The following is a 19,023-nucleotide window of genomic DNA, read 5'->3' on the forward strand; positions in this document are numbered from 1 at the left end:
AGATAAAACTGAACGACAATCAACATTGAAAATTACAACAATATCAGTTCTGACTCTGGACAACATAGAACTGAACGACAATCAGTATGCAGAATTGCAATGATATCAGTTTTGACACTGGACAAGTTAAAACTGAACGACAATCAGTATGGAGAATTGCAATAACAATTCTGACAGTGGACAAGATAGAAATGAATGAGAATGAGAAGGGAGAATTACAACAATATCATTTTTGACACTGACCAAGATAAAACTGAAGGACAATCAGTATGGAATATTGCAATATTAATTTGGACTCTGGACAACATAGAACTGAATGACAATCAGTATGGAGAATTACAACAATATCAGTTCTGACAATGGACAAGATAAAACTGAACGACAATCATTATGGAGAATTACAACAATATCAGTTCTGACACTGGACAAGATAAAACTGAACAGTAATCAGTATGGAGAATTGCAATATCAATTCTGACATTGGACAAGATAAGACTGAACAGCAATCAGTATGGAGAATTGCAATATCAGTTCTGCCAACGGACAAGATAAAACTGAACGACATTCAGTATGGAGATTTACTATTTAAGTTCTGACACTGGGCAAGATAAAACTGAATGACAATGTGGAGAATTACTATCTTAGTTCTGAAATGAGCAAGATGGAGCTGAATGAACATCAGTATTGAGAATTAATATTGCAGTTTAGTTGACACTGAACAAGATAAAAATGAATGACATTCCATATGCATGGTGAATTAATCCTTAGGTTCTGGCACTGGCTAGAGTAGGAATTGTTTGTAATAATCTGTTGATCGATTACCGAGATGCTGTTTCGCATTGTAAATGACCTTTTATTGAAAAAAAAAACGAATACTCGAGGTGATGGCAAGACTTGGCTAAATGCAGCTTAATAGTAGTGTTCATGGGAAGTATTGAGTATTTTGGCCTGTTATTGACATTGCTCCTGTTGTTTTCCTCTTCGTAGATATGGATGTGTTTCCAGCTTTTTTTTAGATAATATTACCATCCTCTGTTTGCTTTGGAATGTTTTAGGAATAAAAATTAATTTGTGTTTGCTGTACATTGTGGTATTTCTTTTCTGTTACCTTTGCAGCCGTGTCACTGAAAACATTATTTTACGGCTGTAATGATATTTTTCTTATTTTTATAATGATAAGCCATGTATACATCCTGCATAGCAGGTGTAAACGGGGAGGGAATAGGGGGTATCCTTTCGCACGCAACGCTTATGCAGCGCTTTCTCTTGTGTCACTTGTATTTTCTTTGTATATACCAAGTGAATACAAGTGGGATATTCCAATGTATACCAAGAGAAAACGTTACATAACTAGTTTATATTTCATCACTAAGTTAGTTCAGAGGGTTAAGAACTCAGATTAACCAATCAAATTGCTTCATTGCTGGCACAGTATTCCCTAAGTATTGGACCGGGCACTGTCCAGAATGATCCCCCACGATCACTGTTAAAGATTTTCGTTAGTGTTATGGCGTTTCTGAAAGAGCTTGCTTTGATCACACGAAACACTCGTTTTGTTTTCTTTCCAACTCTTTTTCCCTTCTGTCTTGTTTAACATCAGGCGCGAGTATGCGACTAGTCGGCTTTCAATCAGAATTGCGCGTTTGAAGTTTGCAATGTTTCTCCAGTTTGTGATCGTGGCATTTTTCTGAACATTTTCAGTTGCGTAATAAATCCCTTATTAACGAAGCTTGCAATTCTTGTTGCCTAATTACTTGTAGAAATTTATGGACGTCCGGCCCATTAAATCCCAGGCATTCTGGGTAAAAGTCAAAGTAAATTTATGGCCACACATTGTTTAAAGAGTTGGGTTTGCTTGACAGTATCACATCTGACAACGTCTCAGATGTTGAGTCTTGTTAGTGAGCTTGCATACAACATATCCAGTCATAAAAAGAGCCCTTAACCATTTTTCACCGTGATTATAGACCTCGCCCCCAATCAGTTTTGTAATGAATTTCAAACATTTCTTCTGGTTATTTATGGAAAAAAACTCAACAACTCAACAATCAACCAATCAACCAACTTTGGGTCGATTTCCAAACACTTGGGCGATATTTCCCAGCCCTAAAGACTCTAAACAAATTCGAGAAGACTTTGGTTTTCAATAAAATGGCCAGAAGAAAAAGTTTTGAACGCTTACTTATGAGCAGTCTGGCCGAAATAATAACTCCCTTAGTGACTATGACCAGAAAGTCGCCGCGACCGGGCTACGCGCAACGCGATTTTGACCAACTTTTAGTCGATTTCCTCTTGTCGATTTTTCTTCTGGTCAAAATCACGCTGCGCGTAGCCCGGTCTAGTCATAGTCACTAAGTGAGTTATTATTTTGGCCAGACTGCTGATAAGTAAGCGTCCAAAAATTTTTCGTCTGGCAATTTTCCTCAAAACCAATGTCTTCTCATATTAGTTTAGACTCCTTAGGGCTGGGAAATATCGCCCAAGTCCCTGGTAATCGACCCAAAGTTGGTATAAATCGCGCTGCGCGTAGCTCGGTTTCGGCGACTTTCTGGTCATAGTCACTAAGTGTGTTAATATTTCGGCCAGACTGCTCATAAGTAAGCGTTCAAAACACCTTTTCTCGCCATTTCACTGAAAACCAAGGTCTTCTGGAATTATTTTCGAGTCCCTAGGACTGGAAAATAGCGCTCAAGTTCCTGGATATCGACCCAAACTTGATATAAATCGCGCTGCGCGTAGCCCGGTCTCGGCGACTTTCTAGTCATAGCCATTAAGTAAGTTAATATTTTGGCCAGACTGTCCATAAGTAAAACTTCAAAAATATTTTTCGGGTCATTTCACTAGAATCCAAAGTCTTCTCGAATTAGTTTAGAATCCCTAGCGCTGGGAAATATCGCCCAAGTTGTTGGAAATCCACCCAAAGTTGGTCAAGATCGCGCTGCCGGTAGCCCAATCTCAGCGACTTTCTAGTCATAGTTGCTAGGTGAGTTAATATTTTTGCTAGACTGCTACTAAGTAAGTGGTCAAAAATTCTTATCTGCCCATTTCTCTAGAAACCAAGGTCTTACTAAAATTAGTTTAAAGTCCCTAGTGCTGGGAAATATCACCCAAGTTCCTCTAAATTGACCCAAAGTTGGTCAAAATAGCGCTGCGCGTAGCCCGCTCTCGGCGACTTTCCAGTCATAGTCACTAAGTGAGCTAATATGTCGGCCAGACTGCCCATAAGTAAGCGTTCAAAAATTTTCCTTCTGGCCATTTCACTGAAAACCAAAGTCTTCTCGAAGTAGTTTAGAATCCCTAGGGCTGGGAAATATCGCCCAAGTTCCTGGAATTCCACCCAAAGTTGGTCAAAATTGTAAAACAATAAAAATGCAAGCAAGATATAAATTCCCAACCATATTCATTCGTTGTAACAATGGGTAAAAAGATAATGGTAATGTTTTAAGAAATAGGTGTTGGGTCATTCGAAATATAATATTGGAATATTTTAGGTGTTTGGGATACATTGACATTATGGACTTGCTCCTTGACTAGCTGATCAAATGTTGCCTTTCTTATCGTTGTTGTTGTATACGCAGATGCTGCGTTTCCTAGGAACTAGTTCTTCGTATGTGTAAATTACTTGACTGTTGTTACACTGGAAATAGTGCCCTGTAATCTTACTATTTTGAATATAGTATCTACTTAAATAATTTGTTAACTGATTCTTGTTAGACCTGTTAAAATACTTTGGTACATTTATGTTGAGGGCCATTAGGTTATCAGTTTTATTACTGTCAAATGCTACCCTAGTAAAAAAAAGTCCTACTACTACTACTACTACTACTACTACTACTACTACTACTGCTACTGCTACTGCTACTGCTACTGCTACTGCTACTGCTACTGCTACTGCTACTGCTACTGCTACTGCTACTGCTACTGCTACTGCTACTGCTACTGCTACTGCTACTGCTACTGCTACTGCTACTGCTACTGCTACTGCTACTGCTACTGCTACTGCTACTGCTACTGCTACTGCTACTGCTACTGCTACTGCTACTGCTACTGCTACTGCTACTGCTACTGCTACTGCTACTGCTACTGCTACTGCTACTGCTACTGCTACTGCTACTGCTACTGCTACTGCTACTGCTACTGCTACTGCTACTGCTACTGCTACTGCTACTGCTACTGCTACTGCTACTGCTACTGCTACTGCTACTGCTACTGCTACTGCTACTGCTACTGCTACTGCTACTGCTACTGCTACTGCTACTGCTACTGCTACTGCTACTGCTACTGCTGCTGCTGCTGCTGCTGCTGCTACTGCTACCGCTACTGCTACTTCTGCGAGCACCGTTGCTACACTACATGTTTTCGGGTCAGCTGCGTTGTTCAGCAACTCGTTTGTTTACTCGCGGGTGTCGATCGAGAAAAAAAAATAAAAATTGAAATCTAGATTTTGGAAGCGCTCTTTTTGGAATTAGTCGCGTTAGAATCCTTAACTTATTTTTAGTCTCCTGTCCAATTTTTCAGAATTTTCAACAACAACTTTTATTAGAGATCCTGGCACTTTTCCTTGATTTTCATTTGTAAACTTATTCTTGATAATTGTTATATTGAACGTGCTGATTTATTTGGATCATACACCCTATGCTTGATAGTGGAAATTCAGAAATGAAAAGATTTTTCACTAAGTGAATTCTGCGAATTCATGCTAGTAGAACACTGCGCATGTACTGAAATCAGCGTTAATTTTCGAATTAGACGAATTAGACAGCTGATTGACAGCACGGGTGTGATCCAGATAAAAGAGCGCGGGCCAAACCTACGCATCAGAGTTGTAGTAATCGCTGTAATCAGTCAAGAGTGGCAGTAGGGGAACGTTGTCAGTATTGTAATGAAGTCATCAATGGTGGAAATAAAAAGCGAGCTAACCAAACAAAGAGTGTTTAAGTGATCGGCTAATTTCCCCAAGGTCGCTTTAACAAGCTGGTGGAGTTCCGGTTTCGGTGCCCGACGGCCCGGATTTTGTGTCGAAAATCCGATCAGTGGATGACTAGACGTGGCTATGGCCGTAATGTTTTAACCGGACCACTCCGATTACCAACTGCTCGACCGTGGATGTTGTAATTAACATCATCATCATATGCAGACGGTGGATTAAACGCCAACAGTAACGTTTACAGTCGCTGTCTAAAGGGAACTGAGACAAAAAATAAACAGAACTGAACATTGAGGGTTAAGTTCCAAGAAGTAGAAGCCGACGCGTGCGTGTCTTTCTTTTACGGAGTTAATTGCAGAACTAAGAGAAACAGGACAAGCTGAGTCAAGCCAAGTCAAGCCAGCACAAACCAGGTCAAGCCAGGACAAGCCAGGAAATCAACCCGCCAGATGGAGCGTAAGGCCTACTGATGTTGCGTACTCATTATTCCTTTTTCGTAACCTTTTCTAGCACCCTATGTTAGTTTTAAATAATATATTTGTTAGTACTTACGTACTTGTGCTACTGTTCGTTGTGGTGATCCAATTCTGTTATCTTTTAGTTAAAAGTTTGCACCGACATTTAATTGGGATTGATAGGAATAGTGGTTGTTGCAATTTATGCCACCTAGGCCTAAAGCCTCTAAAAAGATCGTTACGCGTTCTCAAATACATCAGGCACAGCTGATTGAAACGCACAGAGAAAGTAATATTTGTGTTTGTCCTGTATCCGGTATCATGAATGCTGCCCAAAAAGAAGAATTTAAAGCCTGCTTTACCTCTTTTCTGACGACAATAAAAGGCGATCTAGAAAAAGAAGCGCATACGACACGCACACAATTAGATTCTCTACAAAATAAGATTGACCAAAAAGCAACTAGTCATGATCACGGCTTGAAGCCAGAAATTTTTGATGGAAATCCTATAGCGGACGCGTCAGTATGGTTGGAGAATTTTCGTGGCATAGCCAAATTAAAGAATTGGTCGGAGGAGTTGCAACCTAATGCTTTTTCACTCTATTTGCGGGCATTGCGCACGCCTGCTTTGTCACATTAGCTGAGGAAACTACCAGCACTTTAGCTGCTCTTTTTGATGCGTTTCGCGCACGTTTTGGCTCTGGCCCACAGGATTGGATTTTAAGTCAACAATTAAGTGCGCGTAAACACGCTCCAAACGAGCCCATCGACGATTACATTACTGATATTACGCGCCTATGCAAACGATTAAAATTGTCTGACGTAGAAACAGTGAGATATTTTATTGAGGTATTACAGGGCGACCGTCAAGCCTATGTGTCACTATAGGTAGGCCAAAGACGTTTCAGGAGGCCGAGTCTCAAGCGTATGAAGGACATCGTCAATCGCCGCCAGGCTGCTTCAGATACTCAATCTGTGTTAACGAAAATGCAAATCACGTTTACTAAATTCCTGGAGCAACCTTCAAGTACTTGAACAATGCGGTGATAGCCACCGCTGCGCCAGCTCCAGGTCCTTCAGCTACTGAAAAGAAACTGGACGAATTGTCCAATCACATTAAAACACTCCAAAAACAACAACAGCGTCAGCAGCAGCACATAAACGCAACTTATGCTATGGCTGCTTATGATGATCAGCCTCCTGGGACATCGCGCCCTTTTCAACCTAGTAATTGGCAGGGACCAAACAGTCAACTAGACCAGTTACAGCGACGGTTAACATATTTAGAGAGTGTTTTAAGGCGGTATCAGAATCCGCGCCATTCCGCCAATCGCTCATATGACCGATCTTACAGAGGCTGGAATGATGAATATAGTAATGAATTCCGTATTCACCCCTTCTACAATCGACGTTCTATGTTAGCCATAGAGGAACCAGCAAATTCCAACCAGGGAAACGCCTAAGGACTCTTGTTGGTACCCCAAGAGTCCGTTTTGGCAGAACAAAATTATTTAAATATTATAGACAAGGTTTTCGAAGAGCAACTAGAAACAACAATCAAGTTAGTTATAAGCCCAGAAATTGTTTTACCACTATAGATAGCAGATTCTCTCCAAGACATTCGGTTGCTCGACATAATGTTTCTACTTGTAAAACAGGTGTAGATAGTATTGATGATATTCGCACGGAATCGCCAATTGTAAATAGTCACAATCGCCTTGATGACAGTTTTTCTGACTCGCCTATTTCGGATATCGTGGTAATCCCGGGACACCCATATCCTACTAAAAATATCGTGTCTGAAACACAGTCTAGGGAATCTTTATGTCCGCTTTCTTCGGCGACGAAAAATAGTAATCACAATGTAACTTTTGATAATACATGTTGAGAAAATTAAATACAGTTACCAAATTGAACCAGAGTTCTCAACATACGAGACGCAATAAAAGAAAGGTTAACAGAAATACACAAGTGAAAGTGCGCAAATATCATTTATCAGAAATTGAAAATAAAATGGAGACTGGCTATGTCCATATTAATATTACCAAGAGAATACCGCAAAATCAGACAGTTTTCTCACTCAGCGATAACGCCGCAGAAGGTGTTAACAACATGTCAATTTGTCCCGATGGAAACATTAACGCTGGCGTTACCGTGATTATTGATAAACATCATAGTACCTACGTAGATGACCTAGAAAGGAAAGAATTACATCTCAAAGATGTTATCACCACAAACAGTGACGAAACCATAGGAAAACGGAAACGCATTGAAGAAGTTAAAAATAGATACAAGAAATCATAATATATCGTCAGTTAAATTAAAACCAATATTAAAACAGAAAAGAAGTTACCCAATTTTAAGAGAAGAGATTAACGAGAAAATATTTCACACAGAAATGGAAGACGCTCCAAAGGAAAATGAACAAAGCATTGTGAGTAAACAACCCTTGTAAACTCCTGATCAAGTTGTACAACAGGTTTTACCAAAATTTGACTTACGCAGTCAGACCACTTCAGATATTTTCAGGACTAGGAATTTAGATTCGGAAGCCATACCCAATGTGCACACAAAGAAAACCGAAACTCTTTCGTATTCCCAGGAAATTACCACTGACTCTCGTCTCTTTGTATTGCCCAGCCAAACAAGCTGCCAAGAAGACTTAGTTCACGACAACGCGTGTGAAACACAGCAAATTTCCAGCTCCAAACATAATGAAACAAGCACAACAGTTGACTCAGCTAAAGATTTTTCTAAATTGCCAACTTACGAAGAAGCAGTAACCTTTCCTAGTTTAACAGAATATCTGACCAATACTCCTATGACGGAAGAAATAAGGAAAGTTTTGGATTTTGCAAGGCACAGCCCTCTAAAGGAAGCAATTGTTACTGTTTGTCAGGCCAATACACCTCCTTACAAATTCTTCATGCCAAAACAACGTAAACCACCCGATAAATCAGAAATTCCGTATTGTATTACTAGAATGAGCCATTGACACGCTTTGGTTATTTATAACTACCAATCATTCACGAAAACAAAGAAACATAAACTAAACCAAAAAAAAAACTGAAACAAGCAAACAACAAACAATTTTGTTAAGTATTTCATGAAGTTACTAAACGGGGTTTGACACGAATACTACTAAATTTTTGTCTGTTAACTCAGCAGTAAGAAACTCAACCAGGTTTAATCTTCTGTTTACACTTTATATTACAATTAAGATTTTACGTGAGCATTTTTGAACACTGTTATTCCTATCAACCCTTCGCTTATGCGATTTTCTTTTAATGCCGTATGTCCACATAATTTTTACTTGTAGGTTATACATTGTTCAGCTGTAGTGTTGAGTTCGTGAAGATATATATATGTATATATATATATATATATATATATATGCCTCCATTTTTTTTGTTATGGTATTGTCATGTTATCTTGCTTGCATTCTATTAACTCACTGTGAGCTAGGGACTAGCTCAATCTAAGGGTGGAGAAAATGTAAAACAATAAAATGCAAACAAGATATTTAACAATTATTCCATGAGCGTGCGTTGGATATGAGATGGTAAATAGCCAACTCGGCCCTACGGGCCTCGTTGGCTATAACCAATCTCATATCCAACAAGCGCGAATGGAATAATTGTTTTATTAAATTCGGTGCGTTTGTACTCTTGGAAATATAGCTTAATTTTATTGGGTTTTAATTTTACAAAACGACCGGAAGTCGATGTGACAAAAACAACAACAAGTGGGAAATCACATGACATGCGCGCTGTTTGTAAAATTAGTTGAATGAAAAATTTGAGAGCGAAGCAAACGAATTTGCTGAATGAAATTGCAATCAAGTAGAATTCAAGAAACGTCTATCAAATGAAGGATATATAACCTTGGCCAGAAAGTTTGAAAAGCGTTCGAGTTCGAGTCATGGAGAACAGCCAAATAATTGTGCACTTGCACATTGCCATCGTAATAATGCTGCGGAAAACTTTGATCGCCATGTGACACAGACGTTGTGCCAAAATTATCCTCGACAAGATCTCTCTCAGGATTCCCTTGCTTTGAAAGCCTTGGCATTTCGAGCTGTATGTGTGGAGCTCATTGTTGGTCAGCTTTAGAGTCAAGGACAGAAACTATCTTAGCGTCAGATTCATCTTCAGAATCTCCGAGGCCACCCTGGTGGTTTTTCGTGGCTGGTAAAGAACCGGGCTTACTTCGGTTCAGCTCAAAACACTCAACTCCTTGAGGTGTTTTTCGCAAGGACAGAATTGTTGGCGCTAGCTGTCATTGATTCTCTCGTCGTCGTCGGCCAAAAAAGAGACTGAGATAAAACTAGGTCGTCCTCTGTAGCTGTGCGGGATTCTTGCTCTCGGCCGATCCGAGCTTGCTTAGTCGAACAGTTTCCTCATCTGCTCATTGGAAACTGGTTTCTTATGGACTACGCCGGCAATTATGCCTGTTTTCCTGCGGCCTTTTACAAATGCATATGCTCTAATAATTTATTTGCCTGGTCAGAGATAATGGAAAACGGTTTGTTGTGCGGCGGCGTGCGAAGGAAATGATCAACTGGCGGCTTTAATGGATTTAATCAATGAACTTTTGCAATACGTGTCATCTTTCTTCCTCGCAGACGAGTAAAAACACTTCAACTGAACATTCAGTTCTTCTTTTGACATTTCTTATATCGGTTTCGAAAATTTGGTGCCACCAGGACTAGCAAGCCATTCTGTTCAGGTAAAATTTGTTTTTGTTACATAATCTTCATGAATGCGTAAAATCTCGCCGGTCGTATTTTAATTTTGCAACTTTAAGGGAGATAATCTTATCTCGAGCTTTGTGGCTTTTTTGTTGTTACTGGGTCGGCATTGTCCATAATTTCCTGTATTTGCTGTGTAGATAGCTCACCGAATGTGCTTTTTTTCATCCATTTTTTTTGTCGACGAAACTTTGCTTCACGCGAAAAAGCTCATGCCGAGCGACATTTGCCGCTTTCATTTCCATATAAGGTCAAACGCAGGTATAATGGCTGGTAACCGAGATCCAGTGAACCAATCAGAAAGCTGGAATTGCATTATCCGAGGCTGAGAATTTAATAACAATTCTTAACCATATTTATTCGTTGTAATAATGGGTAAAAAGGCAACGGTAATGTTTTAAGAAATAGGTGTTGGGTCATTCGAAATATAATATTGGAATACTTTAGGTGTTTGGGATACATTGACATTACGGACTTGCTCCTTGACTAGCTGATCAAATGTTGCCTTTCTTATCGTTGTTGCTGTATACGCGGGTACTACGTTTCCTAGGAACTAAATCTTCGTATGTGTAAATTACCTGACTGTTGTTACGCTGGAAATAGTGCCCTGTAATCTAACTATTTTTAATGTAGTATTTACTTAAATAATTTGTTAACTGATTCTTGTTAGACCTGGTAAAATACCTTGGTACATTCATGTTCTGCGGGCACCGTTGCTATACTACATGTTTTCGGGTCAGCTGCGTTGCTCAGCAACTCGTTTGTTTACTCGCGGGTGTCGATCGAGAAAACAAAGTAAAAATTGAAATCTAGATTTTGGAAGCGCTCTTTTTGGAATTAGTCGCGTTAGACTCCTTAACTTATTTTTAGTCTCCTGTCCAACTTTTCAGTCAAACCTTGCCCTTTTTACTGAGCTGTTCAGGGAGTTTTATAGCGATGTTTAATTACCTTATTCCTACAATCTCCGACAAAAGTCTTGGCACACCTTCCCACTTTTGCAATATCTGTCAGGGCAATTTATCAGTTCGCCCCGTTCCGCCCAAATCAATTTTGTTAATCGTGATGAAGTGGTCATTGCCCGCTTACAACATTGTCGGGGGGGAAGGGGGTTCCCCCTTCTAATGATGTGATTAGGTATTGTCCCCAAAATACCTTGTCAACGCATTTTCGTGCTGTCTGATCCAGGTGTGCCAAGGACTTTTGTTGAGGATTGTCGTTCACACTTCGACCCAAATAAAGAAAAGATTCCTTACAATAGCAGCGGCACCTCGTTAAGATATGTTTGTACCAAAAGAGCACGTTCACTTAATGAGATGGATGGCTTCAACTGGAACTCCCTCCCACGAAGCTGGGAGTTTGCATACCTATTTCTTGTAACACTTTAGTCGTACAGAATTTTCAACAACAACTTTTATTAGAGATCCTGGCACTTTTCCTTGATTTTAATTTGTAAACTTATTCTTGATAATTGTTATATTGAACGTGCTGATTTATTTGGATCATACACCCTATGCTTGATAGTGGAAATTCAGAAATGAAAAGATTTTTCACTAAGTAAATTCTGCGAATTCTTGGTAGTAGAACACAGCGCATGTACTGACATCAGCGTTGATTTCCGAATTTGACGTATTAGACAGCTGATTGACAGCACGGGTGTGATCCAGATAAACGAGCGCGGGCCAAACCTACGCATCAGAGTTGTAGTAATTGCTGTAATCAGGCAAGAGTGGCAGTAGGGGAACGTTGTCAGTATTCTAATGAAGTCATCAATAGTGGAAATAAAAAGAGAAGTAACCAAACAAAGAGTATTGAGGTGATCGGCTAATTTCCCCAAGGGTCCCTTTAATCACGCTGCGCGTAGCCCAGTCTCGGCGACTTTCTGGTCATAGTCACTAAGTCAGTTAATATTTCGGCCAGACTGCTTATAAGTAAGCGTTCAAAAATTTTTCTTCTGGACATTTCACTGAAAACCAAAGTCTTCTCCAATTAGTTTAGAGTCCCTAGGGCTGGGAAATATCGCCCAAGTTCCTGGAAATCCACCCAAAGTTGGTCAAAATCGCGCGGCGCGTAGCCAGGTATTTGCGACTTACTAGTCATAGTCACTAAGTGAGTTAACATTTCGTCAACTGAAACCGCGCTGCGCCTAGCCCAGTCTCGGCGACTTTCTAGTGATAGTCACTAAGTGAGTTAATATTTCGGCCAGACTGCTCATAAGTAAGCGTTCAAAAATTTTTCTTTTGGCCATTTCACTGAAAATCAAAGTCTTCTCCAATTAGCTTAGAGACCTTAGGGCTGGGAAATTCCTGGAAATCGACCCAAAGTTGGTCAAAATTACGCTGTGCCTAGCCCGGTCTCGGCAACTTTCTAGTTATAGTCACTAAGTGAGTTAATATTTCGGCCAGACTGCTCATAAGTAAGTTTTCAAAACGTTTTTCTTCTGGCGATTTTTTTGAAAACCGAAAGTAGTATAGTAAATGGCGGTACTAGGACATTATGCAAAAAACGGCATACCCACTCCCCTAGAAACCCAAAAAATACCCTCGCCGGGCCTCAACTCGAAAAATGCATTTTCAGGCCTCTTAGGGTATGTTTTGTCCTAAGCCCTCTCATTGGCAAATTTCATGTCTCCCAACCCTCTAGAAATCAAAAAAAATCCTTCTACTAGAAACCCTTCGCGAAGTCGGGTCATGACCAAAAAGTACTCTTGCCACCCCTCTGGAAATCAAAAAACTCCTTTAGCCAGAAACAGCATAAATTAGGCTATCTCAGGCCTCTGAAAATCAAAAACTTATTCACCAAGTGGCAAAACAGAGCTTTTGAGTCTTATATAAAAGAGAAACGTTATTGATATATTGGTAGTATGAGTATGAAAAATGAAATTGAAATATATAAGGTTCATCCTTTGTATAATAAATATGCCGCGTCGAATCTTGGCAAGGTTATTAATACCAGAACAATGAAAATAGTTGGGTGCAGCTTAAATCATTGTGGATATAATCGTTGTTGTGTCAGCGGGCTGGGATTCAAACAAAACTCAATGCTAGCTCACAGATTTATATGGGAATGTCTCAACGGTTCAATTCCGAGTGATAAAGTCATTGATCATATTAATGATGTGAAAACTGATAATAGACTGTGTAATTTACAATTATTATCACAAAGTGAGAATAGTAAGAAAGCAGCAAAAAATCGAGATTATTCTTTTGTGAAGTATAATCATTTGAATAAGAAAAAAGTCAAATCAATAAACCGCTCCGATGGGACGATTATGATTTTCAAAAGTTTATCCAGTGCTGGAAAAAAGCTTCATGCTAGTGCTGGTTCAGTGAAAATGACTTGCGATAAAAAAATATGGCTATAAATATGCCTTTTCAAAGTTAGACGGCTCCAAGTATTCATTTGAATATATGGCTTTATATAAAATATACATATAGCCAGAAACAATAGTATTTTTGGCTATCATAATAGCAAAAGCAGATATGGCAAAAATAACACATCTGATAGACGATCTATCTGTATATATAGGCTATACTATTTTCACCACAACCAAGTAATGTCGCTAATATACATTACTCGATTAACGTTTATATTTTCAGCACATCCTTTAGTGGTACCCAACTGGTGAAATCATCACTGTATCTCTTCCACTTTACTAACGCTTGCTTCTTCTTATGATTTCTCCTTATGATTTTTTCAATTCTGAATATATCCTGTTTGGCTTTTAACAGCTCAGGGTCATAAAAACTGCCTGTTATCTCTTCACCGTGGAGATCTTTTAATTTGTAAGTGACTGGATTCGCATATTGGATCTTATCAATTGTAAATACTTCCTCAGTCCAATTAGGGGTATATCCTTTGTCGAATACTTTTCTCTTGCCTTTGCTTATTCTAACCTTATTACCGATTTTAAACTTCGGTTTTGATGATGGTTCTGTATTACTATTCAGATTAAAGTATACAATTCCTTCATTTTTTTCCTGACTAGCTTCAACAGGTGTCATTTTTATTGAACCATGTTTGGTGTTATTATACTGTTCTAATATTTTGGGTAGAATATCCAAATACTGATTACTGTATTACCCCAAATAGTAAACTGCTTCCACATTTTGGTTTTTATTGTTTTATTCCATCTTTCACAATGATTTTTCTTCATTTACCGTGGAATACAGTGTTATGTTATTCTTATCCAACAAGTCCTTCAAATGCTTGTTATAATAATCTTTACCCTCATCAGTCCATAAGTACTCAGGTTTTCTTCCCTCTCTGATAATGGATTTGAATGCTTCAGTTACAGATTCACCTTTTTTATCCTTCAACGGTACAATCCAACCGTATTTACTAAACGCATCTGAAACCATCAGAAGATATCTGTAGCCCTTGTTCCACTTGCTGAACTGCTGCATTTCAACTAAATCAGAACACCATATTTCATCAATATGATTGACTGTTACACGCCGTCGAGTAAAGTTACGTTTTACTGGTTTGTGTAATTCATCAGCTAATTTTTCTTGCCAGTTCACTTCACTCGACGGATTCTTCCGTTTTTTGATACCCCAAGACCCAGTTTCTGTTTTTTATCGATCAATCAAGAATCGTGCTGTTGATCCCCTCTTTGGCATTTCACCATATGGTATTTCATCCAGTGATGAAACCATTTGCCAATCACAATCACCTTTGTTTTTTTTTTTCCCATATCATAACAAATATCGTGATCAGCAGCTATCTCATCCACCTTATTACACGGTTGTACGTACCATTTGAGAACTCACCGGTGCATGGGTTGTATTCTAATTGCTTATTCAATGGATTATATGGTCCCATTTATTTGTACTTTCCTGGTGTCCATCCAGCCTTTGGTTTTGGTATTTTGCCAATCGCTTTTTGGATATCAATTGCACCTCCTTTGTACATGTCAGCATCAAGATCCATTCTGTCAGTTTTATATTTGTAATTTGGTCTCACTTTGGTTGATAACTAATTAATTGCTTCAGATCCAACTTTTTGAATAACAGGAGTTGCTTTCTTAATTCCCCAATCAATCGCTTTCTTTTGCAATTTTGGATTTCTTATAAATTCCTAGCCCGGAACCTATTTGTTTATTTGAGAGTTTCAGAAGAACATTCGGATCACCTCTTGCTAATACTCTTGCCAAATCTCTAGCTTGTTTTCTGGTTAATAGATTGTGACAAGTATTCAAAAGATCACTAATACTATTATTTGGTATCATAAAAACACCACCTGTTTGGCCTCTTCCCGTTATTTTCTTCACAATTTGGAAAGCACCTTCTGAAGCTAATCCGGCCAATGCAGATAATGCAAGGTTTTCTTTGCTATAGTAGGTGCAAAAGTACGACCTAAACTTAATATGCTTGTCAACAGACTACCTCGAACCTCGTTTCTGATATTAGTCTTAGCCAGTTTGATGTCCAATCCTTTATTGAGCTGTTTATTCTTGTGCAATCGTTTCGGCACATTTTGTGCAACGTACAAAACGTTATTTCCAGTTAGTGCATCTTTTGAAAGCCTGAGAACAATGGTTTCACGCTTATGAAATGCACTAGCAAGATTCTTTTTCTGATTTGGTGATAATTTCACCCTTATTTCAAATAATTGCGTCATATATTATATAGATTATATAAAATATGTATTTTGAAAAACATCCTCGTATTGAGGAATAACTAACTAACTTCTATATTTGCTATTCTATTTATTTACACAATAACTAACTCATTACCAATTTTGTTAATCACAACCAGCATCTCTTCGTAAAAGACAATTGCGTCAACATTGAATGCAGCTGCTGGAGCAGCATTTATTTTGTATCTGAAAATTAACTGTTTGGGATCCCTTGTAACTTTTTCTGTTTGGTTTGTTAAATCAAAATATATCATACCATAAAGACCATTAAAATTTGCAAGATTCAGTTGTGTACCAGTATTAAAATCATTTCTTCTTGCAGCATAAGACAAATCGTTAAAAATTCTCACCTTAGTTTCTGTATCATACTCAGTTTCTGGATAAAATATTCCACTTCCATATTCTAATGTACATGTCGTCAGATAACTATTAGCATCAGCGGCATTCAATTTATAAGTATCAAATAAGTAAGGATTTTCTGCCACGACATTTGTTTTATTTCTTTGGAGATATACAAATATATGTTTAACATAATCCACACTTGCTGAAATCTGATCAAAACCACTTGCTTGTGCTGGAGCGGACATTTGATAGACGATCTCAGATAGGACCATTTAGTTTCTTTCAAAAATGAGCTGACAAAATTGTCATATACACTATCTTTTGGAATTAATTTGGGCACCCATAATAGAAAACGATTAATGGCGACTCTTCCATCATCGGCAGCATCTGCTTTTTGAATTAGCTCATCATCATTCTGAAGTGTTATATTGAATTGTAATTGCATTGGTATAAGCATCTTATCTTCTAACACTTCGAAGAATGAATATCTATTGACAGGAATAATAACATTGACATCAGCATTTCCCACTGTTAACCTTCGTCTTGCTTCAAATCCTGCATTCTGATTAGCATTAGCAATCTGATGGCTAGTATCCAAATACCAAAGACCGTTTTTTGCAACTGATCTGCTGAAATCATCAGAATACTCCAATAGATTCTTAACAAAACTGACCTTGTGGAGATTATCTGTATCATATACGATTTTACCAGCAGATTTGATCATCAGATGATTGATGAAAGAGTGTGAGCCATTGATGACCGTAATTCTATCACCTCCACCATAAGCTGTTCCATCAGCGAGTTTTGGTACTTGAAACAGAATTTTTAAAATAAGCATTATACCAATCGTAAAACGCTGATCTGTCATTGATTGTAAATTTGTATCCATTTTTATCTTGGTGTTCACCATTAGCTGGTGCTCTGATTGCATCATCTGACTGGTATCTTACAAACTCATTTCGTTGTAACATTTGACTTGATCTAAAAGCCATTATACTATTAGTTTAGATAAAAATTCGTGTTTTATAATATTTGACCAAGTATTGGAATTGAGTTGAATGGACTGTTTTTCCGAGCAGTAGTCCCTTTCCTTTCCTTTTCCTTACACCTTCTCCTGATATTAAACGATTCAATATTATATCTCTACTTTCTTCTTTTATCGTTGGAAGTGTTGGTGTTTTTTGTTTCACACCTCTTAGTCGTTTCATCATCAGATCACCTGATTTCTCTGCTGCTTTTTTTACCCAAACGCTCACCAGCGTGTTCTACTCCGGCCAGATTTTATTGCTTTTTTCGCGATTGGTTTGGCAACATTTTGGAATACAGATGATGCTATACTTCTTATCGGTTTGAATATATTGTCAACAATCAAACCGTTTCGTTTGTGTTTTTACACAAATTTACCCATTTGAGGATGGTAAAATCTTTTGAATTCATACGATTTCATATAAATAAATTCGACAATTCTTTTCAACAGTAAGCTAAAAGCTGTATCTGCGCCATTAAGATTTATCTGTCGTCTTTTGCCATCGGTTATATATATTCTCATTCTCGAAATGGGGTTCTTATTCACAGGATTAAATGTGACTCTTTGCGGTTCCATAGTGAAACTAAATGACGGTTTGAGGATACTGGTTGAGAAAGATTAAATTATATCTGTATCTCCTCCATTAACAAGGCTGATATTAACCAAATCACAGTGTATGTTTAGCATTTCTGTATCTTGACTTAAATCAGGCATTCGTGACCCATAATTTTCAGCATCTTTAAGAAAGCCAACGAGCTCGTGAAAATTTGATTGGGTGAGATCTAGTTGGTAGCCTGTTTTCAATTTTATTAATACTCTGTAGGTGGAGTACTGAAATTTTAAAATTATTGGATGTTTATCAAGATCATCATCACCATCTTTTTTATCATCGTCATCATCTTTTTGTCAGACTGGTCATAAATTGAATATTAACGGTGGAACTTCCATGAATGTGGATTTAGATATGGGGAACAACAAAATAATAAACATTACACCTGGCAGCGACAACAATGATGCAGTCAATTATCAACAGTTAACAACCAAAGCAAACGAAAATGAAACGCTTTTACTTGATGGTTCAAATAAAATGGCTGCTGATTTAGACAGGAGTAACAACAAAATCATCAACTTATCCACTGACTCCCACAACGTGCTGTCAACCACCAATATCAGGTACGTAAACCAAATCAACGGGGCTATGATTATAACGCTGACTGATAGTTTTACAAAAAAAATAAATGACTCACATATCAGCGACTCAACAAACAAAAAAAGTGTTTTCCAATATCTTATGGATGATGTTAATCAATCAACACGTGAGAGTAACATTATTGTTGATGGTATCGAAGACTTTTCTGATTCACCTCATGATATTAGTAAGAAAGCTTACAGTTTCAGAATTGGAAAAGACGCACAAAACTGGTATGCATTTCGACTGGGATTCAACATGTATCTACTTCCTGAGGGTGAATTCACTTTGGTGATTGAATTCTTCCCACCAGCTATGGATCAGGTGACAGTGTCAGTTGTTTCCTCCTAACTGAATATCAGTCAACAAACAATCAGGCTGTTTTCGAAATATAGTGGATTCATCATTCACTTCCATAAGTACGATGTAACTCCACCTGAATACAATTACGTTAATAATAATAATAATAATAATAATAATAATAATTTATTCATTTATAGTGCGCTTTTTAACATACCAGCTGATCAAAAGCGCATTACAACAATAAATAACCTAAAACCATACAAGTATTAAAAATCTACAATAAAATTTAAAAATAATTAAAAAAACACTACATCATTTATTTATATATACATATTTAAGAAATATTAAAAGCTAATTTAAAAAGATAAGTTTTAAGATTTGACTTAAACGTGGA

At 37.9% G+C, this 19,023-nt stretch overlaps 2 pseudogenes; one reads left to right on the plus strand and one right to left on the minus strand.

The window, feature by feature from the left end:
- Window positions 1-5,309: 5,309 nt before the first annotated feature.
- LOC149095482 (uncharacterized) lies at window positions 5,310-6,888 on the plus strand (annotated as a pseudogene).
- An 8,954-nt stretch (window positions 6,889-15,842) lies between these two features.
- LOC149095483 (uncharacterized) lies at window positions 15,843-17,102 on the minus strand (annotated as a pseudogene).
- Window positions 17,103-19,023: the final 1,921 nt, after the last annotated feature.

The sequence above is a fragment of the Orbicella faveolata genome, unplaced genomic scaffold (genome assembly GCF_042242905.1).
Source record: "Orbicella faveolata isolate gen_17 unplaced genomic scaffold, um_ofav_v1 contig_50, whole genome shotgun sequence".
In the NCBI taxonomy this organism is placed as follows: Eukaryota; Metazoa; Cnidaria; class Anthozoa; order Scleractinia; family Merulinidae; genus Orbicella; species Orbicella faveolata.